Raw genomic sequence first — 25,131 nt, forward strand, 5'->3', positions numbered from 1 at the left:
GTCTTTCTTATAAATGAGAAAGGTCTTTTGTTGTTAATTCTTCCCTTTTGTTGTTAAAAGCCATCAAGGTAAACAAAGCCACCAATTTTATGAAATTGTCCAAATGATTGGAGTAAACAGAGATAACTGAAGTCTATTTTAGAAGACCAAAGCACTATGTAATTCAGTGAGTTGAAATGGTTTATATCCCCCAAATTTTAAGTGTGTATTGGACCAATGAATACCAAGTAATCACATGTGCCTGGGGTTTTAATTGTACATCTACGGCCAATTCATGTAATTTAACTTACAAAAAGCATCTTAAACAATACATGCAATCCCAACAGCTCCCCTTTTTAACACATGCTCTCAGAAACTCAAGGATCACCCAGGCCCACCCTCGGTCTAGAATTAGACCAACTCTAACTACCAGTTGAGAATGGCATGACCAAATATCAACATTGATTTTCCTTGTGGAACAAAAGGTAAGTGAGAAGAATTTCTAAAAGGTATGGGGGTAGAAAAGCACATACACAATACCCTGTATTCAAAACAGAAACCCCTCATAAGGACTGAACAGTAATTCTGCTTAGTGGTGCAGAAGGCCCCACTCTGTGGCAAGGATGTAAGAAGCAGAGGGAACATGGTTCTCTTTTGGAAGGAGTCAGAAAAACTATGTCTGTGGATGCCAAGCATGATAAAATTGGAGGAATATGGAGATCAAGGGAGTGTGTGGATTTTTGGGACATTTTGATTAATACAAATGTCTGAGCTTTGCCTTCCTTTGGAGCCCTCATCTTGTCAGTATATATAATAGGCACATACCTAGCAAGAACTAAAAAATAATCTTAACTGGTTACTATGTGTCTTCCTATTTGTCATAAGAGGAAAGAGAAAAAGATACCTTCATTTTAATCTATCAATGTAGTTTGAGAATATGTAAATTAACAATACAGAAAACGTGAGTTCTTAAAAAATATCATCAGAAGAGTGAAATAGAATAGATAGTTATGGATGATGGGCGGCTAGAATAGCAGGATCAAGGTGGGGAAGGGAAGAGGGCAGGGCAATGGCAGAAGGAATATGTGGAGAGAGAGCACAGTTAAGTACCATTTGTGGGATTTGTGAGGTAGAATGGAAACCTAATGTGGTAGAAGCTTCCTAAAATACATACACATGGAAGGGTGATCAAAATGAAATCATCAAATAATGGGGGAAGACAGAGTTCTAAATGGCCATCTCTTTTCATGAAATTCAGTAACAGGGTTGGGTTACATCTAATTGAGTTGTTGGCTGAAGTGGTCCCATGGGAATCCCCAAACAACCCAGGCTGTTACCAAGACTGTTGGTTGCTCTAAACAAACAGAGAGCCAGCCCCCTTGTGTGTTGAATACAACACAACTAACTGAACAAAGAGAAGTTGAACTGGTGCCTATGGAGAACCTTCATACCTATGTTCGTACAAGAGGTTACTCAACAAATTACAGCAGGAGAAAGGCAAACACAAACACAGCCACAAACCCTGTCATCTAAAATGCTGTTCTGCCTGCAAGATATGTTAGGGCAATGGTGGCACAGAGTTTTTGAGAGTAACCAATCAATATCTGATTTGACCTTAGGGCACACTCCATGAGATGGAGAGCATACTCAACACTGCTTGGGTGAACCAGAAACTAGACAGCCCAGGAAGCTAGCATAAAATCAAATGTGACTTATTTTTCTAAAAATCAATATATGTAGCTTTAAAATGACTACTAATGACATTCTGCTGTATTCATATATAAGTGTCTTTTTCAGCTATCATCAGAGAAACTTCCTCCTGTAGCAGATGGTAACTAATATAGAGTCCCACAGCCAGATATTACTGAGTGAGAGATATTGGAACTCTCAAACCTAAATGGGATATTTCCATCATATCCCTTCCTCAAGGCTCATGGAGGCACAAAGAGTATAATAACCAGAGGGGAAGGAGAAATTCAAGAAGACAAGGGCCTTCAAATCAACATAATCAAAGCTCATATGTACTCACAGAGGCTGAGCAGTATTCACAGGTCTTCAAAGGTCTACATCAGGTCCTCTGCAATATATTATGACTTCCAGTTTAGTGTTTTTATAGGATTTCTGAGTGAGGGAAACAGTAAGTCTTTTATTCCTATACTTTCTCTTGGGCTCTTTTCCTTCTGTTTGTCTTGTCTGACTCTGATGTATTAGTTACTATTTTATTTTATTATGTTTTATCTCATTTTATTATAAAAATATAAAACTACATTCTTAAAATATAAAATTAATTAAAACACAATTTGATCAAATATGAAATGTCTTGATTTATTGAACCATGGGCCCAAGCATTTCTAGTGACTGTCCCTACAAAAGCTACCATCATCTGTCTGAATTACAGAACATTTGATAAGAACCTTCACATGCATCCACACACACATGTTCAAGAGCTGCTTGTATAAAATGTATTAATGTGGGCTGGAGAGATGGCTCAGAGGTTAAGAGCACCGACTTCTCTTCCAGAGGTCCTCAGTTCAATTCCCAGCAACTACATGGTGGCTTACAACCATCTGTAATGAGTTCTGGCATCCTCTTCTGTACACATAATAAATAAATAAAATCTTTAAAAAAATGTATTAATGTTTGCATATATTCTGTGCACATCCCATTTCATAATTTTAACCCTCTTTTGATTAAAACACTCAATATAGTGTTGATATATGTACATATTGGTATAATACATTATAAGATATTTAAGGAATGAAAGTACAGTACTATTAACTTTACCTAAAATATTTTATCTGGTTAGTTGAATTGTTTTCATCAATGTAAAATTCAGAAATAAGACTTTCATCAAATCTTCAATGTTTGTTTCGACTTTTAACTTTTTATGCTTTGTTTGGAACTGGCTCTGTCTAGGTGGGTAAGGGGGTAGGATATACTTATGTAATTATTTTTATATATTCAGAAGTTACATAAGGGGTAAATGATAGGATTTAAAAATAGAGAAATGAATTTTTAAAATGCTAAACAAATTAGTAGCAACAGGGAAAATTCAATGTAGCTTAAATGCACATCAAATGACATGCCAAGCATTGATGAGAAATAAAATACATTATTTTATGGAACTAGTTTTAGAAAGAAACACAGACAATAATGCTACACTCTTCCTTATATTAAATATAAAACAGTTGACTAATTTTGAGGTGAACTTCAGATGGAAGAAGTGGTTCTATAAGGGAACCAAAGGGATAACAAGGACCTACATGATGAATTCCCTTCTAAACAACTCACAGCTTTAGAGTGTATCCAGATACAATGTTCAGAATGGGAAAGGACAACTACAGTGTGGAAAGGGTGGTACAAAGTGTTTTTAAAACAAAACCAGTGTGGGTCTATGAAGTACCACAATTCAGCTGAGAGTATACACTACTCTCCACTAATGTCATAGAGAGATCTTGTTCTTTCTACTGTCTACTTGCAATTTCCAATTTGTTGTAATTGACTCACATTCTTGGTTAACCAAAGTTAGTCAAATCTTTTCTTCAAAGGGCAATTCTTTGATGATAAAATGCCTCAGGTATACACTTTTAGATGAAAACTAAGATTAAAAGTATTATTCTCATTGTGTTATTTTATTTTTTTTAATTTATTATATTTGTGTTTTAATTTTACACATCAGCCATGGATTCCCCGTCCTCCCCCCTCCTCCCCCTGCCCCCACCTTCCTCCAGCCCCTCCCCTCCATTCCCATCTCTTCCAGGGACAAGACTACCCAGGGGATTCATATAATCCTGACGGATTCAGTACAGGCAGGTCCAGTCCCCTCTTTCCAGGCTGAGCAAAGCGTCCCTGTGTAAGCCCAAGGTTCCAAACAGCCAGCTCATGCACTAAGGACAGGTCCTGCTCCAACTACCTGGGTGCCTCCCAAACAGTTCAAGCTATTCAATTGTCTCATTTATCCAGAGGGCCTGCTACAGCTGGGGGCTCCACAGCCTTTGGTTCATAATTCATGTGCTTCCATTTGTTTGGCTATTTGTCCCTGTGCTTTTCCAATCTTGGTCTCAACAGTTCATGCTCTTACAGTCCCTCCTCTTTCTTGACAATTGGACTCCTGGAGCTCCACCTGGGGCCTGGCCTAGGATCTCTGCTTCCACTTCCATCAGTTATTGGATGAGAGTTCCAGCATGACTGTTAGGGTGTTTGGCCATCTGATCACCAGACTTGGTCAGATCAGGCTTTTTATCGACAATTGCCACCAGTCTACAGAGGAGGTATCATTGTGGATTTCTGGGGACCACTCCAGCACTCTGCCTATTCCTGTTCTCATGTGGTCATCATTTATCATGGTCTGTTATTCCTTGTTCTCCCCTTCTGTTCTTGATCCAGCTGGGATGTCCTGCTCCCCTAAGCCTTCTTTCCCTCAAACCTTGCCCTTCATTACTCCAACTGTCTTCCAGGTTGTTCATGAAAATCTCATCCATTTCTCTGTCATTGGGTGATCCTTATGTCTTTCTTAGGGTCTCATTTTCTAGGTAGCCTTCCTGGAGTTGTGTAATAGTCTAGTCATCTCTGTTTTACATCTAGTTTCCTCCTATGAGTGAGTACATACCATGTTCATCCTTCTGAGTTTGGGTTACGTCACTCAGGATGATTTTTTCTAGATCCATCCATTTGCCCACAAACCTTATGATGTCATTGTTTTCCTCTGCTGAGTAGTACTCCATTGTGTATATGTACCATATTTTCTTTATCCATTCTTCAATCGAAGAGCATCTAGGTTGTTTCCAGGTTCTGGCTATTACAAACAATGCTGATATGAACATAGCTTGAGCAAATGCCCTTGTGGTATGATTGAGCATTCCTTGGGTATATGCCCAAGAGTGCTACAGCTGGGTCTTGGGGGAGACAGATTCCCAATTTTCTAAGGAAGTGCCATATTGATTTCCAAAGTATTAAGAACTTTATAAATTCATTTTACATCCCAAACACAGAGCTCCCTCTTTTCCCTCCTCCTGTCCCCCAAGCTTCTCATCCCCAACATAACCCCCCATTCCCTTTTCTGACAAGATAAGTCCTCCCATTGGGAATCAGCAGAGCCTGGTACATCCAGATTAGGTAGGTCCAAGCCCCTCCCCTTTCATCAAGCCTGTGCAAGGTGTCCCTCCATAGGTAGTTGTCTCCAAAAAGACAGATTATGCACCAGAGATGGATCCTGATACTACTGCCATGGGGACCCTTGAGCAAATCCAGCTACACAATTGTCTAGCTTATCCAGAGAGCCTAGTCCGGTACCATAAAGACTCCACAGCTGTTGGTGTAAAGTTTATGAGTTTCCACTAGGTTTGTTTGGCTATCTCTGTATGTTTCCTCATCACAGCCTTGATACCCCTTGCTTACTGTCTTTGACTGGACTCCTGGAGCTTGGCTTGGTGCTTGGCTGTGGATCACTGCATCTGCTTCTGTTAGTTACTGGATGATGGCTCTATGATGACAGTTAGTGCAGTCATGGATCTGTTTACTGGGGTAAGCCAATTCAGGTACCCTAACCACTATTGCTGGGGTCATCCTTGTGAATTCCTAGGATCTTTCCTAGCATCCAGTTTCTTCATATCCACATGATATCTCCCTCTATCTTGGTATCTCTTTCATTGTTCTCCCTCTCCGTCCCTGTTCTAGCTCGATCATCCTATTCCCTTATATGTACACCATCCCCTACACTCTATTGTCCCCCTCTCCCCCCCTGTTTATACAGGGGGCCTCATCTATTTCCACTTCCCAGGGTGATTTATGCATCCCGCTTAGGGTCTTCCTTGTTAGCAACTTCTCTGAAGCTGTGGGTTGTAGTCTGGTTATCCTTTGATATAAATCTAGTATCTACTTATGATTGAGTTCATACTATGATTGTTCTCCTGAATTTGAGTTACTTCAATCAGGATGATATTTTCCAGTTCCTACATTGGTGTTTTAATTTAATGATATCATTATACTTTACTGCTGAGTAGTACTTCACTGTGTATATGTACCACATTTTATTTATCCATTCTTTGGTTGAGGGCCATTTAGGTTGGTTCTATATTCTGGCTATTATGAATAATGCTGCTAATAATATAGTTGAGCATGTGTCCTTGTGGTATGATTCAGTAATCCTTGAATGTATGCCCAAGAGTGATATCAGTGGGTCTTGAGGTAGATTAATACCCAATTTTCTGAGCAACCCCCATACTGATTTCCAAAGTGGCTGCACAAGTTTATGCTCCCAATAACAATAGAATAATATTTTCCTTGATCCACATCCTCTCCAACATGAGCTGTTATCAGTGTTTTTTAATCTTAGCCATTCTGACAGGTGTAAGATTATGGTATAGCAAAATCATTCTGATTTGCATTTACCTGATGACTAAGGATGTTGAGTAACTTTTTTGGCATTTTTTTGTTATTTATTATATTTGTGTTTTAATTTTACACATCAGGCATGGGTTCTCCTATCCTCCCCCCTTCCACCCCCCCCCCCACCTGCCCCCCTCCCCTCGCCTCCATTCCTATCTCCTCCAGGGCCAAGACTCCCCTGGGGATTCATTTAAACATGGTGGATTCAGTACAGGCAGGTCCGGTCCCCTCCTTCCTGGCTGAGCAAAGTATCCCTGTGTAAGCCCAAGTTTCCATAATGATACATCCTCTGTAGTCTACTGGCAATGGTCGAGAGAAAGCCTGATCTGAACTAGTCTGGTGATCAGATGGCCAAATACCCTAACAGTCGTGTTGGAACTCTTATCCAATAACTGATGGAAGTGGAAGCAGAGATCTTTGGCCAGGCCCCAGGTGGAGCTTCAGGAGTCCAATTGTTGAGAAAGAGGAGGGACTGTAAGAGTGTGAATTGTTGAGTGATTTCTTGAATGTCTTTTGGCCATTTGAGATTTTGACCTCAAGCTCTACTATAGAGCTATAGTAATAAATCCAGTGCAGTATTGATACAATAACCCACATGTGGACCAATGGAACTGAATTGAGGCCTCTGACATTTATCCACATGCTTGTGAACACCTGGTTTTTGACAATGAAGCCAAAACTGTATGATGGAAAAAAGAAAGCATCTTCAACAAATGGTTCTGGCATAACTGGATGTCAACATGTATAAATTTCCAAATCCATATCTATCACTATGCATAGAACTCAAGTCCAAGTGGATCAAAGACCTCAACATAAATCCAGTTACACTGAACCTGACAGAAGAGAAAGTAAGAAGTATCCTCAAAGGCATTGGCACAGGAGAACATTTCCTTAACAAACACCAATAGCACAGACACTGAGAGCAGCAATTAATAAATGGGACCTCCTGAAACTGAGAAGCTTCTGTGAGCCACCATGTGGTTGCTGGGAATTGAACTCAGGACCTTTGGAAGAGCAAGCAAGTGCTCTTAAACTCTGAGCCATCTCTCCAGCCCTCTGAGAAGCTTCTGTAAGGCAAAGGACATGGTAAATAAGCCAATATGGCAGCCTACAGAATGGGAAAAGATCTTCACCAACCCCACATCTGACAGAGGGCTGATCTCCAAAATATACAAAGAACTAAAAAACTAGACATCAAAATACCAAACAATCCAATTAAAAAATGGGGTACAGAGATAAACAGAGAATTCTCAACAGAAATATGTCATTATATTTAATGATTGCATCTGATTCTGTAATCTCCCTGGCATTCATATAAGTATCCATAGTGCTATATAAAAATAGCTTTTCTAAATATGAACTGATAACTAATAGCAGTAGAAGGTTTTAAAGAAAACACTCCTGAAGTAAGGAAGGAAACTCCCACTGTATCACAAGTGTGTTCTATTCATTGATTATTTCATCTTCATAACAATGTTACAGACATGTTTATTATAATCCCAAACTTTTGCTACATATATGTTCATTATTTCAGCCCTCTAGTAGCCTGAGTACACAAGAACATGACATAACATACATACTTGGATTATTATAAATCTAGTTTGATTTATATTATTAGTCTATTCTCAAAGTTGAAATTTCAGGCTTGCAAAGACAAATAATTTATCAATAATTTGCACAGACATTTGGCAGTGCTTGTATCTGAGACAATTCTGTATAATTTTAAATGAATGAAGCTAATTCACTTATAACATCATTCTTTGCATTATTATATTAAAATATAGTTCCAGAAATTCTCCTTCTCTTTCCTCCTTGAAATCCGTTCAGTATCATCTGCCTCGTTTCCTCTAGAAATCATGGCTTGATTTTTGATGTCTGTTGTTAAACTTGCATATCTCTGTCTCACTCTGTCACAGTTTCTCTCTCGATTCTCTGTCTCTGTCTCTCTCTTACATACACACACACACACACACACACACACACACACACACATACACACACACACACACACACACACACACCTAAATAATAAGAACCTTCTCTTTCTGAGTGTATGACTTTAGGGCTGAACACTTGGTAATGTATATCCGATGTCTTTGAATCTCTATGACAGGAGAATTAAATGAACACTCTCTCATGGACCTGGGTGTTTTCCCTTGAAGAGAAATGTCCATATGTGTTTATATTGCTCAGTGGCGGCTGTAAACAAAAATTGGAACAGATGGTCTAATGGTATAAGTATGTCTCTATTTCATTCGTTTCTGCTTTGCACAAACCAAATCAATTATTTGTTGAGTAAACAGGAATAATTGTCAGAAAACGAAATCCCGATATGTGAATTATGATGTAGGGGAAGAAAAAGGAAAAGACAAATGAATGTAAAGACTTCAACTTCATCATTCGAACTGTTAATGTAATAAAAAAAATTTATTGTTTAATTTATTGTTCTACTTGTAGCTCTCTATTAATGATATCCTGCCTCAGAAGTTCTTATTGAAACAGCCAATTATTTTGGATTTAAGATAAAATAGCAATGTATTTTATCTGTATTTTTCAAACATGGCATTATACTTAACAAAGACATATATAACAAATATATGTTTCTTCAAAAATTTAAGAAGTTAATTTGCACATGCCATACTATATTAGGCATAAAACTTGATAAACATATTGATATCATGTAGGTAAATAGGACTGAAGTCTAGCATAAGATTTTGCTTCTCATCGAAGCAATTCTCGATGAGAGGCAGAGAACAGGCCATAGTTCCAGAGAGGCATCAGGTTCTGTTTAGACAGCTTAGTTTTTATTATGAGGCTTTTAGAAAGCTTGTTTGCCTAAGAAGAAGCCTTGCTCAGCCACTACAAACTTCAGATTGGATCTTATTTGTGAACTTATCTGTAATGAATTTCTTCTCATAGTAAAATGGAATGGAATTCCAAAAATGTTCAGTGACTGACAAGCAACCAATTAAATTCTTCTATCAAAAGAAAATTGAATTTGTACTACTATAAAAATATTGGCTGAAAATAAAAATAATGGAATAATACTTTACTTTCATGACTAGCTTCCATATATTATAATGAATAGAACTTATTTATCTATAATGACAATGATGATTAAATTGGTTTAAAAGCACTATAATAATAATGGCAGTAAATATTTTTTCAATAATGACTAACATTATTATTTTAAATTAATTACACTGTTTTGTGTAGCATTTGTTTTAATTTGAGGACAGTAAACTCATCTACATAGATAAGAGTATCCCAGGTATCATGATTCCTGAATTTAAATTAATGGAGGAAATTAGGTATTTGAATCATTTGTACCATTCTCTGAATTTCTATTAATAGCTTGAGATTAAACATGTTTTTATAATGAAATAGTAATTGAATTTCTCAAGAGAATGTCCTGATTTTCAATGGTGGAATACTAGCACATCACTCTTGGGATATTATTAGTCCTTTTGTTTTTCATGGATCAAGGTAACAAGTTAGACTTTATATATCTGAACTTTCTGGGCTCTTATGTAAACAAAGATATGATCAAAAAGATAAAAACAGATTTACTGACATTATGATCAATGGAAATGCAGTATTTCAAAACCATCAATATATCTGTTATTTATTTGTGTACACATAAGTTTCCTCTTACATATTGGAAATCCTAATAGGATATATATTTATCACAACACCAAATATTTAGAGAAATTTGGGAGCATGACTTTATATAATGGGGGTGTTGATAATTGGCTCATATGTTTCCTGAATTAAACTTACCAATTTTATGCTTTAAATGTTGTACCAAGACAGTTACTTTGGGTATAGTAGGAAATGAATATATGTTATCCTGAAATTAATGTTGATAAAGAAAGCATCTCTATGGAAAAAGCACACATCTACGAAAAAAATTAAGAAATTTACAGGAGAATCATCAGTGATGTTAACTGGCCTTCTCTCAACACTTCAGAGGCCTGTCTCCTGCCATGTTGACTTACTCTAACCACTCTCAATTCATCCCAGCAAGATTTCCTAATTTCTATGTGGTATTTTTCATTAAAATGCCGATTTGATTTAGTTTTTCCAGATACTCTTACCTTGATCATCTGAATCCAGGTGGTACCAGATCCTGACACCTTACACATGTGGTGCCACAGGGGTTTGCTCTCACAGAATGCCCTAATGACAAACTTTCCCCTGGCTTTTCCATACTATCATGATCATAAACCACATCATACTAATGGTAGATGTTTTACAGTTCCTAAGCTTTGTGCTACAAATATTTTATATTATCTTCTATTTGGAATGCAAAGTATAAAATGTATTTCCATACTGTGAATAAACAACGTTCTAAACATAAGACTGAGAAAGTGAAACAATGTAGGCATAATCTTTGACTTTCTCTCCCCATGTTGAAAATACATTTTGTGAAGCAGCATGTGTGCATAGGACCTGCGTGGGTATGCACTATTCCTTCACATACAGATTATGGTTTCCAGTTGCATATTTTAAGGGATTTCTGTGTGTGCAAACAAGTGGAACTCTATTACTTGTGCCTTCTCTTGGGATCTTTACTTTCTGTTTGTTTCTTTTGTCCAATTCCAATGTGTTAATTTCAGTTTTATCCATAGTATAGTATAGTATAGTATAGTTTATTATTATTATTCCTTAGAAGCCTTTTTGTTTTCTAATGAAAGACTGAAAGGAAGTAGATCAAAAAAGGAGGGGAGGTGGGAAGAAAATGTGAGGAGGAAGATAGGAAGCCATAATCAGGAAATAGTGAGAAAAGCAATCTATTTTCAATAAAAGGGAATTAAAGAAAATGTATAAAGTGTTATTTTTACTGCAATAAATTTACCAAGAAACAAAGACATAACAGAGATGTTCAAATTATAACTATATTATCACTTCTGCTATCTTTTCTTACTCTGTTGTCAGGTAGTAAGGGTATTAAATATAAATGGTGGGAGAAAGCCATGTTTGCAGTGGCATTTTTATCTTTCTGGTTATAGTCTCTATTCCATAAAACATTCCTGTAAAGATGGAAAACAGTTATTACAAGATTTAAAATGTGCATTCTTCCCTGATCCCTTTTGTGTTGCTGAGCTTCATAATCCTTCATAAATAACCAATTAAAACTTTTTATAGACAGCAGGATGAAAAACATATTTACTTCTTCAACGAGTCAAAATTTATATTCCATGTAAACCACTCCTAAAAGAGACAGTGCTTTGATCCTATTGAATTATTTGCATTTAGATGTAGACTTTGAACAGCTGCCAAGGCTGTATGGGAAATCTTTCCTTAAATAAACAAACCCGAGACTTAAGGCTCAGTCAAGCATAGCATTTTGTCCTCCAAGGTGAGGTTCTAATAGATACTCCTCAGTATATTGACTTTTAGATTATAATGCTTTTAGTTCACAGTGTTAACACAATGGAGTCATAGGAAGAAGGAGGTAAAAATAAAAATCCAAGCTATCACCAAGCACCTAAGTTATTTAGTTCAGAGATTCTAATCTGATTTGGTTTGATTTCTCTCTTGGAAATAGAGAGATTATTCTCTCTCATTTGTAGTCAATTTAAGAATATATATATATATATATATATATATATATATATATATATATATATATATATATTTGATCACTTGTGTATTTCTGTTGCTGCATTCCTGAAAATGGGGTTTTTGAATATACATTACAAAAACATTTGATACTAGTGGTCTAAGTTTCCAGTACCAGACATAGATTTCCACATATTAGATAAGCCTTAAGTTAACCTCAGGATATAAGAGCCACTGTAGCACCCATTATCTTTCCTATTCATTGGCATTGCATGGTTGTAGGGCTCTTGATTGCTTATCTTCTTTGCATAAATCCTTCTAATACTGTGAAAGGTAGACTTGATGAAGAAGTATCCCAGGCAGGTTTCAGCCTGATTTTCGCAAGTTCTATGTCAGCACTGTGTGATGTCTTCTTCATCAATAGGTCCCAACCTTCAACATCTTAGAGAAAAATAAAGGCAATATCAAGTGCCTATAATGCTTTTGGAGTCTCCTGGATTTCCCTGAAAAATAACTCCAAAGGAAATTTCCCATGTCTGGAATAGGATATTTACTACACAGACTGTGGCTCTTAAAGGCAATAACATCACATGCAAGTGACATGACTTCATCTAAACTATGAATGCTTGCATATGCATGCACTTATATGTGTGTAATGTTAAGCAAACATCAAAGAGTGTGTTTTCCTAGGGCTCTTTCAAACATCATTAGTGTTATTTTTCCCATCTTTCTTCCTCTCCTTCTCTGTTTCACTCCCTGCACAGGTAAGTCTCCCTACTCTGTTTCTCTCACTTCCCTGTTAAACCAACCAAAGTGTATAGCACAGTTGCTAAAGAATAAGGCTCACAACAACAACAAAAAAATCTTAAAATGGCTAAATATGGAATTGCTAAATATGAATGACAATTTAATATTCAAGTTAATGAAACTCTGAATGCTGTGACTGAAGAATATGATTCTTCTATCTATAGGTAATGAAATGATTAGAATACCTTGATAGAAAGAACACCTTTTGCTTGTCAACCTGTTTAGGAATTTGTTGCATGGGGCCAATGTTATCAAGTCTAAAGCAACTGAGCCCATGGGGAGTATTTGAAAGTGTTCTATCTTCTTTTAATTTTCTCTGCACTTCCATATTTGCATTCCTAGTCAATTTAAGATACAAAATGAGCATTTTGAAACAAAATATTTTAATGGGTACAACACATTAAAAAAAGGAATATATAAGGAGATCATTTTAAAGTTATTTCACGGTTGGTGATTTCTGAGTTTTCCTAATTTCTACTTTACCACTTTGTATAATTTTAAACAGCAAACATGATTCATAAAACCTCTAAGTCATAATTTCCTGATTGAAGAGGTATCCTCTAGATATGTTCAGACCAATCATATTTAACCAACATACAATTTGCCCTAATTTTGTCATAATTTAACTTATTCACTTCCCGTGCAACATCACCCTGTCTTTCATTTAAGATTGATGTTTTATTTATAAGGCTTTTAGCATACAAACAGACTTTAATATTATTTGTATTAAATACACTTGATATTCCTCATCAAAATGAGATTTTAGTTGTCTTTAGTTGAAATCTATCTATGAGATGCTATAGGCACATTTAAACTCTTGAAATTTGGACATTCACACCATATCTAAATACAAAATGTTGTTAACTTTAGTCCAGATTTTAGGAATTCTGTTTCTTTCTAAGCAATTCATCTTTCTTTATAAAATTTGTTGGCTTAGTGAATAAAATATTTATAGTATGTAGAAAAATATATTACAGACATCATTGTTTTAATATTTATAGTTCAAATTGAAAATACTCAGAGAAACACACATGTAAAACAATGAACCTACATATGTTTGCCACAGATATGCTTAACAATTCATAACAATTCATTTTCAATATCCAGTCTGTCATCATTACAAATCCAGTTCAGGTCAGGACACTGGACTAAAGTTGAGAATGTTATGATAAAGGGTTTTCTAGATAGCCTATATTCTATATTAAAAATATAATACTTTAAAAAGCAATAATGATTATTCATCAACTATAAACAAAGTGAGAACTTTGTTTCAATCTTTCTCATCATACTACAAAAATCATTTGCAATATATTACACATTTATTGTCTATAATAAAAGCACTATGAAACTTTGACATAAGTATTTAAAGTTACATTTTGAAAAATTATTATCTGGGGCACCTTTTTATGAAAATTTCCCAGTAAAAGAAAATATAATATTTAACATATTGTGAAATTATAATCACCCAAACAAAAAAAAATTCCTAAATTTTCATTCAAGGGAACATTTCACCATTTGAGTCAGAGCAAGGAAATCAGGTACTTTAAAATTAAATACCTTCTTCTTTGAAAATTTTGTGTAACATGAATGAAGTCTGATCATCAAAAGACAATGCAAAGAATATTTAAGATTTCCTATACTGAAAGCAACATACATTAAAAAAGGATTGAGCAAGAAGGCTGGGGGGTGGGAGGAGGGAGGACAGGGAAATCCCTGGCTGATATGTAAAATAAAAAAAAATAACAAAAGCACAGTTATGGCAGTGATGCCATGTATAACATGAAAACTGTCTTGTTTTTTCTGTAATGTTTAGTTGGGCACTATGTACCTAGGAGGTATTAATTAAATTATATATTAAGTAATCTTATAAAAATAATATCAATATTATATAAAGAAATCCCAAAGACATTAACAAAAAATAAAAAGTTCAGTTTCACATTTTAGGTTTTGGGGCTGGAGAGAAGATTCAGCAGTCAAGAGCAGATACTTTTTTTTTACATAAACAAACTGCTGATTTCATTTATGTTTGCTCATATTTACATGTGTTTTGGGCAACCACATTTCAAAAGTGACCAAGAAATAAAAACTAAGTGAATAAGTACAGAAGGTAGAGAAGGGAGACAGAAATAGATTTAATTGAAATTCCAAACCATGCAACATAGAATGTTAGTTGACATACTTGAAACATATTTCTAAGAATTGATATAAAAATTATTCCTAATTTTTTAAATTAAATAATTTTTTAAAGTTTTCTTTTCTTCATTTTACATACCAATCCCAGTTCTCCCTCTCTCCCCATCTCCTGCTCCCTCCACAATCTTACCCCCATCCACCATCTCCTCAGAGAGTGTAAGGCCTCCCTTGGTGAGTCAACAATGCCTGGCATATTAAGTTAAGGCAGAACCAAACACCTTCCCTCAGTGTCAAGGCTGAGCAAAGTATCTCACCCTAGGGAATGTGTTTCAAAAAGTTATTTCATGCACTTGGGATAAGTCCTTGTCCCACTGCCAGGGGATCCCCAGATAGATCTAACCTCGCAAGTGCCACCAACATTCACAGCCTAGTTCCATCTCATGCATGTTCTCAGTTTGCAGGCCAAAGTCTATGAGCTTCCATCTGCTTGGGTCAGCTGTCTCTGTGGTTTTCCCTAACATGATCTTTTCCTCACATGTTAATGTGATCCCTCCTCCTTCTCTTCAACAGAAGTCTGAGAGCTCATCCTAGTGCTTGGTTATGGATCACTGCATCTGATTCCATCAGTTACTGGATATAGGTCTATGATGAGAATTAGGGTAGTCACTAATCTGATTATAGGGGAAGATAAGTCCAGGGACCCTCCTCATTATTACCAGGAGTCTTAGTTGGTGTCCTCCTGTGGATTTCCCTAGCACCAGTTTTTCCCCTAACCCCCTAATGGTGTCCTCTACCAACATATCTCTTTCATTGCTCTCCCTCTCTGTTCCTCCCTCCACTCAGCCATCACAGTCCCTCCTGTTCCCATCCCACATCCATTCCCTTCTTAACCCCCTCCCAGTTTACCCAGGAGATCTTAACTATTTTCCCTTTCTGGGGCCCTCCATGTATGTCGCTCTTAGAGTCATCCTTTTTATATAGGTTCTCTGGGAGTTCTGGATTGTAGACTGTTGTTAACTTTTGCTTTATGTTTAATATCCATTTACAAGTGAGTACATACCATGTCTATTTCTCTGGGTCTGGGTTACCTCACTCAGGATGATTCTTTCTAGTTCCATCCATTTGCCTACAAATTTCATGATATAATAGATTTTTAACACTGAGTAATACTGCATTTTATACATGCACCACATTTTCCTTACCCATTCTTCAGTTGAGGGGTATCTAGGTTATTTTTAGGTTCTCATTATTATGAAAAATGCTGCTATGAATATGGTTGAGCAAAGGACCTTGTGCTATGATTGAGCATCTTTCAGTATATATACCCAATAGTGGTATTGCTGGGTCTTAAGGTAGGTGGGTTCCCAATTTTCTGAGAAGCCTCCATACTTATTTCTAGAGTGCTTGTACAAGTGTACACTTCCACCAGCAGTGGAGGAGTGTTACCCTTTTACAGAGGATCTGAGTTTGTTCCCAGTACCAACAGTCACATCTCAAAACTTCTTGTCATTCCAGCTCCATGTTATCCAACATTATACTAAGGTATGCATGCACACATATACAGACATATTTAAAAAATAATAAAAATGAAAATTTTGAGAAAAACATAGAGATAAGCACATAAAGGGATGCTGAAAATCATTTTCTTAATAAAACTGAGATAAAGTAAATGAGATGACTGAAAAAAATAACAAAAACTTATATAACACTTCCAATTTAAAAGTCCACATATGTCAGAGCCAGAAATGTAAAAAACAAACTGGAATTTTATTCCATTGAGACAGTCACTTAGCTAAAGGTATAGTATGTTGTTTTGGGGGGAAAAATTAGAACAGTGACTAGAGATTGGGCTATTCTGTCAAAAGCTTTTGCTCCACAATCATGAGTACTGCAAATCTGATCCCAGGCCCAGTCAGATACTCTCTGTCCAAGGACCAGCTTGGAAGGATAACCTTAAGGGTGCAGTACTGGTACACACATCTTAGCAGTAACAAAAATCTTTCCAATTGGACTTAAGATCCACTCAACAAGAGTGAAGTCATGCCTGGTATCAGAATCCTAGCCAACTACCCAAGGCAAGTGAAGTCATGGATCTTGCAGAACTTCCAAACACTACTATACTAAAACAGCTTAACCTCTAACTACACTCTAAATATTGGTCTTTATATTCACAGATAAGTGTTGTCTTAACCCCTCATCAAGGAAACTTCTTTTTCCAAAAGATAATGGAGACCATTAGAGAAAACCACAACCAATTAAAATGCAGAGTTGTGGAGCCCAGTCCTCAAGAATATATATGCAAAACAACTCCTTCATCTAAGGCTCAGGGATAATTTCAGAAGAGGGGACAGAAAGATTATAAGAGCCAGAAGATTAGGGGGTGTGCTGTGAGACTATGTCTTCAAAGAAGGTTATAGAAGCCATATCCATTGTCTCACCAACATGACCACCTAACCATGAGCTGAGCAAGGACAACAATAGATTGTCAAAATGAATAGGAGAAAGATCACAAAGCCTAACCTCTACACCAAGAAGTACAGACAGCTAAGGAAAGCTGAGAGTTGGAGAAATAGTCTTCCCAGAGCAGTGAAGGAGTATAAAAATAATTAACATAGGTTAGACTAGCTAAACATGGGAGGGGGGGCGGGCGGGAGGGAGAGAGGGGGCAGATCCACCTATGTCCCTTTCCCCAGCACTGAGCACACAGGTAGATATTTTCATGGTAAGCTTCTGTGCTTGAAAATCTTCAAAATAAATTTGCCCTTTGCACTCTTATGCCTGTGAAGGGCAGTCTCAAAGAGTGCTGAGATACGATCAGGACCATATAACTGCTGTCTCAGTATAGAGTATTTCCAGTTTCTTTTCAATGCTAGTCTTCTTCATGACTGTACTTTCCTGACTGCACCCTTATATCCGCACTATTTTGTTCCTGTACTGTAACTTTTCCAAGCAATTCTTCGCTTTTTGGAGCTTGAATCTTTTTGCACATTTAAATTAAAAAATAATCCCTTATTATGCCATCTTCAACTTATTTTGATCATAAAAGTCTTATTCTCCAACAAATTGTCAAATTATGAACAAAATGTAATGAAATTAATTACTAAGGGGTAGAGACAAGTGATTTTAATATAATTTCAAATAGAGTCCTCATTTCTTTTGGGAGCCTTGCAACTTAATCCTGACTGTCTGCACTGCTACAAGTATTCTGACCCTTCAAGCTCTCACTATCAGCACTTGCTAAACTTGGATTGAAACATTCAATATCTAAAATAAAGCAAAAGTTATATTGAATGTTTAAATTTTACCTGACATTATTTATAATCATTAAAGAAGCACAGAACTATAAATTTAAATTACATTTCAAATCAAACAAAATTCATATTCACATATATCTTTAAAATATGGGGATGAGAGGCAGAAGGATCACCTGAGGTTTGTAGCCACCTTTACATGTTTTGCAATTTCAGGCCATTCAGGGCTATAAAATTAGAGCCTATTTATTGAAAGAAAGAAAGCACAAAATATAAAAACACTTACATACATCATAAAATATGCATTATGTAAATTAAATTATGGGGAAGCAACATAGAATTTTCAGATCACAGAACATGTACAGAACAGAAGGAGGAAATGGACTTGTAGGAAGACTGAAACTGGAGGAGAGAAGGAAGGAGAGGTGTGAGGGAATTACAAGTTGATTCCAACAAAGCATGATAAAAGGCTGCAATGACTCAAACTTAGAAACCCTGTACCAGCACTTGTCTTATTCTTTAAATGTTACACTGTCGGTTGCACTATTCTTATTACTCGGTTATAGATTGACAATAATGTGAAATCTAGTGGTATGATCCTATAATCAAATAATTAAAAATACATATTCATTGTTGTTGAAACAACATATAACAGAAGTAAACTGCCACTTAAATAAATAGACCAGCAGACTAATTCATTATAAATCATAAAATAAATTCCACACAGTAGTGCCCAAAATTAAATTTGAGTTATTAATGTTTCTATTGAAAGAGGAAGTAAATAATGATTTTTAACTATAGCTAAATGAAGATAGTCCAAATGTCCAATATCTATCTGTGTGTCTCTCCCTCCCTTTTTCTCTGTCTCCATCTCTCTTTCTCTGTCTCTCTCTCTCCTGTCTGTATTCTTGCACACACACTTACAAAGTATCAAAATGGATAGTGATTTTGTGATTCAACTAGTTATTATTAGACATGAGAAAAAACAAGTCAAAACAATGGCACAATGCCACTAAAGCAGGGTGCTGATACCAATAGACTAAACTATCCACTGTTATCAAAGATATTGTACAAATGGATTATCATTCTATGGTTATGAGAATATAAGCTTCTGCATTTATGAGAATTGTTTGATATCCATTATGAAGTATGACATTCACTTATAAAATAACCCAGCAATTTCTCTAGTATATGAGCATTCCTATAACAAATGGTCTAGTCATACAGAATGATATTGTTCAAAGTAAAGTATTATGAGATAAAATCTGTGTGTCACAAGGGTTAGAGTGAATGCATAGAATTAGGAAGAGTGAGCTTGACTATCAAACAGTGATGGAACTACATACGTGTAACATAGAACTAGCAAGTTGGAGGCAAAAAATATCAGAATGTCAAGGTCATCCTCTATTATATCCCAACACTAAGGACAGTCTGATCTATATGAGACCTTGCCAAAGGTAAGAAAAACAATGAAAACAAAATAAAAAAAATTATTTAACTATAAATATAAATTCTAAACACAGCAATATGATTCATTATGGCACACTTTTAGAGGTGAAAAATGCAATTCATAAGGACAATGTGGAGCAATGTTTGTCCCTGGCTTTTAAGGAATGGTTGAAGGGAAGGAATACCACTGTGAGGGTAAAGGTTGATCATGTTGACTCTGAATATATGTATTTGACTGCTTCATTTACCCTGTGCTCATTAGACACTGTTTAAAGCTGTTTAAAGAATACACATCAAACCATCTAAGTAGAGTTGCTTTAATACTGCATTTGCAAATTAATAATATCTCTTAGTAACTAAATCTAGGACCTCCCTAGTTCCTCCTTTATTCTTGATTTGCACTGAAATGTCAACACATTTCTTTTACAGATACATTATAAAATGCAGTTCCAGTTACTAAGAGATATTATTAATTTATAGTTATTGAAATTGCTACTGTACTTTGAAAGAAGACACAGAACTGAGGAAATGACTGATGCCTAGACTAGTACCAGTATATCTAAAAAATGCACTAGTCAATAATGGTAGGAATTCCACAAAAAAGGAGAAAATTGTGTAATTGTGTTGTTAAAACAATACTTAGCGCCAGGCAGTGGTGGCCTTTAATCACAACATTTAGGAGGCAGAGTTCTGTGAGATTGAGGCCACTCTTGCCTACAGACAGAGTTCCAGGATATCCAGGATGGATACACAGAATCCCTGTCTTGAAAAACCAAAAAATTCTACCAACCAACCAAACAAACAAACAAAACAATAAAATCCAATACTTAATGGCGCTGTGCCAATCTCAATGACATGTTGAATGTGTTATAAATCATTCTACATGATCAGATCAAATATATAGAGATATAGATATAGAAATATAATTCTTTGAAAACTTCTTACAATGTATTTTGGCCAAAATTGCTGATGATACAAGATACAAATATACGGGGGCAAGGATAAACTTATTAGAAACATAAGTGCATTCATCCAGAGACAAAACCACATAACATGTAATACAGACAATATGGTATAAATGCCAAAAATAGAAAATGTTTATCTAAGACAGGTGGTGGTGGCACACACCTTTAATCCCATCACTTGGGAGGCAGAACCAGGCAGCTCTCTGTGAGTTCAAGGCCATGCTGGTATATAAAGCACCAATACTACATGAAGAAACCCTGTCTTGAAAAACCAAAAAAAAAAAAAAAGAAAGTATTTACCTACAAACATTATTAAAATCACTGTACAAAGATTGATTTCTCTAGACACGCTGAAAAATAGACATTTCTCAGAGAAGAAAGCAGAGGGATTTCAATAAATTTATAGTATCAAATGATAACAAATATCAAGTCAATAAAAGGAAGTAACAAACTATAACAATATTATAGTTTGTACTAACTGCATAATAAAAAATTGATAAAATTAAAGAGAATAAGCATAAGATTTCAGATAATTTGATGGAGGACCAGTTATGATTCAGTAGCAGGATGTATATATACTTAGACAGAAGATACAAACTGAAATTATGTTTGAAGTGTGAAATAAATGAAATTATTAACTGGGTGAGGATATTCATTTCATTACATTGACAATTGTATGTCATGATATTTTTTTTCCTTTCCATTCCACAAAAATGCATAATGAATACATTTACATGTTATCAAGACTAAAGTGAAACTCAGTGAGTTAGCTGGATGAATTTTGTTCATATCAAAAGTGAAAAATGGCATTCTTAATCAGACACTGAGTCCATTTAGTGAGAAAACTGGCAAATAGACTTCACAGAACAACGAAAAAGATAGCAATAAACATGCACTTAAAGATTTACCAGTGTGAGAGTTCATAATATCTACTAACTACACAACCTATAAAATAAGTGAAAATTCAGAATCTGTCAATAGTGGAGATTTGTAGAGATGCAAAATGAGGAGAGAGAATGTATATAATGTCCATATACACATATATATGTTTGTATACACTCACATCATGCACACATATCCTTTCTTTTGATTTTGCATTTCTAGAAAACTTTAGATTCTCCATGTATAGAATATCAGTCTCACAGACTCATTATTTTAAGTCAGAGGTTGATAATTAGCTGTGGTGACTTGATGTCTCCTACATGTATTGTAACAATACTACCATTAGTTTGTCTTTTCATACATCCTGTCTTGAGTATCTAAACATGTCCTGTTCATGTTGCTGGCTCTTCCTTTTCCAAGATAATATTTTGATAATATAATGTTTAATATTTTATTATTTTTCACTAGAGCCTGAATAATCGTTTTTCTTCAATTGTATCATTTTGTTTCTGTTTTGGTTTTCTTTGGTGTTTTTGTTTGTTTGTTTGTTTTATGGTTTTGGTTTTTGAAGTATGGTCTCATGTAGCTTCATCTGGGCTGGAATGTGTTATGTAGCTCAGAATGGATTTGAAATTTTGATTCTTCTGTCTATACCATATATTCTTGGTTATAGTTATATGCCATATGACAGGTTTAAAAAATGTAATGCTGTTTTAATGCTCACATATTTTATGTATGCTTGCTTTAAATTACTATTGCATTCTGCATAAGACACAGTAAAACAGATAGTTTTTGTTTTTATTTACAATTATCAGAGAAAGCCATGTAGATGAAATTGCAAATCTGATGATATACAACCTACATTTGAGTGAGATTATCTAACAAAAGTAGAACTATCTGCAATGAGACGATGAGTTCCTTTCATGTGTTACTATCAGTCTATCAGTGAGAACAACCGGTCCATGAGATAGAGCTTAGGGACCACTGACACATCTACACAATGATGGCAGCATTTACAAAATGCATCCAAGATTTCTCTTGTTGAACTCAAAATATAAACCTCTGGAGATTGTGAGAAAAAAAAAAAAACTCTACAAATCTGTGACCATTGATTGATACATTTTTGGAATAATACATAAAGAAATATAAACAATTTAAAAAACACTTAATTAGGTACTTTTCTATGCAAGTGGGTGTGTATCACCTATTTTTGTAGTCATTTTTTTTTCTGGTAGAATCAAAGAAGCATATTTTTTTAATGCACCACACATAGTTTTAATATCTACTGCTTCAACAGTACTACAAAGAAGTATATTATAACATAGTCCATAGTGGGCTCTGTTACATTCAATGGGAAGGCTTAGTTTTATTCTATTAATTGCTGCCAAGCAGTGCCAAAGGGCCATGCAATAACATCTTCAAAGGCTTGGGCACCAGGGACAATGGAAAGAAAAGCCAGGACCTCTGTTTCATATAGGTGACCTTGTTCTTTTGATAATCAGGAAGTAGGAGGAGACTGTCAATTAATTTTAGTTCCTTTTTTTTTTTTTTTACTTTTACTTTAATTCACTTCTTGACACCTCTTGAGATTATATGAATTATTATATCACCAGGTATGAAGTACTGAAGCATGCAATTTCATGCAGAGAAATGAAGCAGTTGAACCATTAAAATTAATGCAAATCGCCTGTTTCTATTTAAGAAAGAAAAGAGAGGTAATCTTGAGGAGGAATTTATACACATTTCAATGAAATTCTCTGTGAACTACACCTAAATTTTGTACAGTTTTCATCATAAGTAATTATATTGTTTTGAAATGGCACTCTTCTTTTCATATATATTAGTTCATTTTACATAAATTATAAGTTCCCTTTAAATTTACCAATTTAATATCATTTCTATCTTGCTATCACCCAAATTATTAATTATAGTGTGTTATCAAGAAACAAGTTTTAAAATGTGTTTATTTACACATGTGATAAAATGGCATATATAATCTAATGGACGTGGTGAAGGAAGATGTATTACATTCTTTGAAGTCTTTCTTGAGTTAACCTGCATTTTTGTCACAGTGACATTGACTCCATCATCATAACAGTCTATACAATTGAGATTATGTTGCCAATAGGGTCTGTGGAAGACAAATGTATGTACTTATCTCAAAACTTCATAAATCCTCTGTACTACCTTATCTGCAAATTATCTTTCATTTAAGCATTACATTATTCTGTGTTTTTCTGACAATAAGTAAAGTGAAACATTTCATGAGTATAACAGCAAGTTACAGTACAGAAATTCTCCTGGTAAAATTACTATCAGGCAGACATAAACAACCTGAGACCAGTTGACTTTGTCAGCATTTGTGTATTGAAAGCAGCATTGCTGAATCCTCTTCAAGTGTCTGTTTTTCTTGTACATAATCACTTTGGCTGGATCTACAGGTACTCTTATTAAGGAAATAAATCAGCTAGTGTTGTGGAGAGTTTCAAAATGGCTAACACCAGAATCATCTCCTACACTGCTACTACCAATAATAATAATGATGAAAATGGCTCAACCTAATGATGCAGAAGAGCCAGGCTCTGCTCCACCTAGCAGCAGCAGCAGCAGCATCTGATGTTAGAGCTTACTGCTTGCTTTCCATTACAAAATAATTATCTGGAGCAGATAAAAATCACAAGCTGCTTAGTATCACAGGCTGCCCCAGTTGCTAATATGATCTTATCAGTAACTGACTGAGCACTTTTTGCAGGGAGGTACCAGAACTGGTGAACTCTTTGTTTTTTCCTTTTCTTTTTAAAACCTATCCTAAGGGAAGAGGCAAATGTGATCTACCACAGTAGTAAAATGAGCTTTCACTCTCTCTTTTTTTTTCCTGTTAAATATTTTGCTCACAGAGCTATGTTTACCTCATGGGACCACAGCCAAAGGCAAAGGTTCAATTCCATGATGCTGAAATATATCATCATGTTTTGGCATAATTGTATTTCTAATGGGCTTTCAGAGAAAGGAATGCATAAGTGCCAATTACAGCATGGTACAAATAAAGCATTATTATGTGCTTGGGAACAATCTGCATTATGGCAATATAGTCATATTATGCTCTGTTATTTCTATTTCCTCTACTTGAATCTCTGTCAACAACTATGTTTTTTTTTTAATTTTTCCTAATGGAAGGCTCCAGACATGATGTGATTTGACTGCCATAAAATAATAATTTATCAATAATGCATATAAAGCCATAAGAAATTATATATTCCATATACAGACACAAATATAGATCCATTTGCCCAGATATGCATGTTAATATAAATCAACAATGGCTTGAAAGGACTCAGCACCCTCAGGTTATAGTATTGGATGATAACAAATTCTGATTTGTACATCAGAACATACATAATAATTAGTCTAAGCTTCATCAATACAAGAAACCCAAGAATGTGACACCAGGAAAGAAGCATAATCATAAGCAGCAATTCAAAAGGAAAAGACACTGGACTTAATTTGAAATATTTTCTCCAGTTGTGTGAAGGGTCAAGTTCATGTTCCAATAAATTTTATGACATGCATAGAGGTCCCAGCCTTCTGCCTTGTTTGAAACAGGGTCTTCTTGTTCACTCATATGTGTGCCAGACTAACTGTCCTGTGAAGTAAAGGTGGTTTTTTTTTTGTTTTTGTTGTTGTTTGTTTTTGTTTTTGCTTTTGTTTTGATC

Source organism: Onychomys torridus, chromosome 6 (genome assembly GCF_903995425.1).
Source record: "Onychomys torridus chromosome 6, mOncTor1.1, whole genome shotgun sequence".
NCBI lineage: Eukaryota > Metazoa > Chordata > Mammalia > Rodentia > Cricetidae > Onychomys > Onychomys torridus.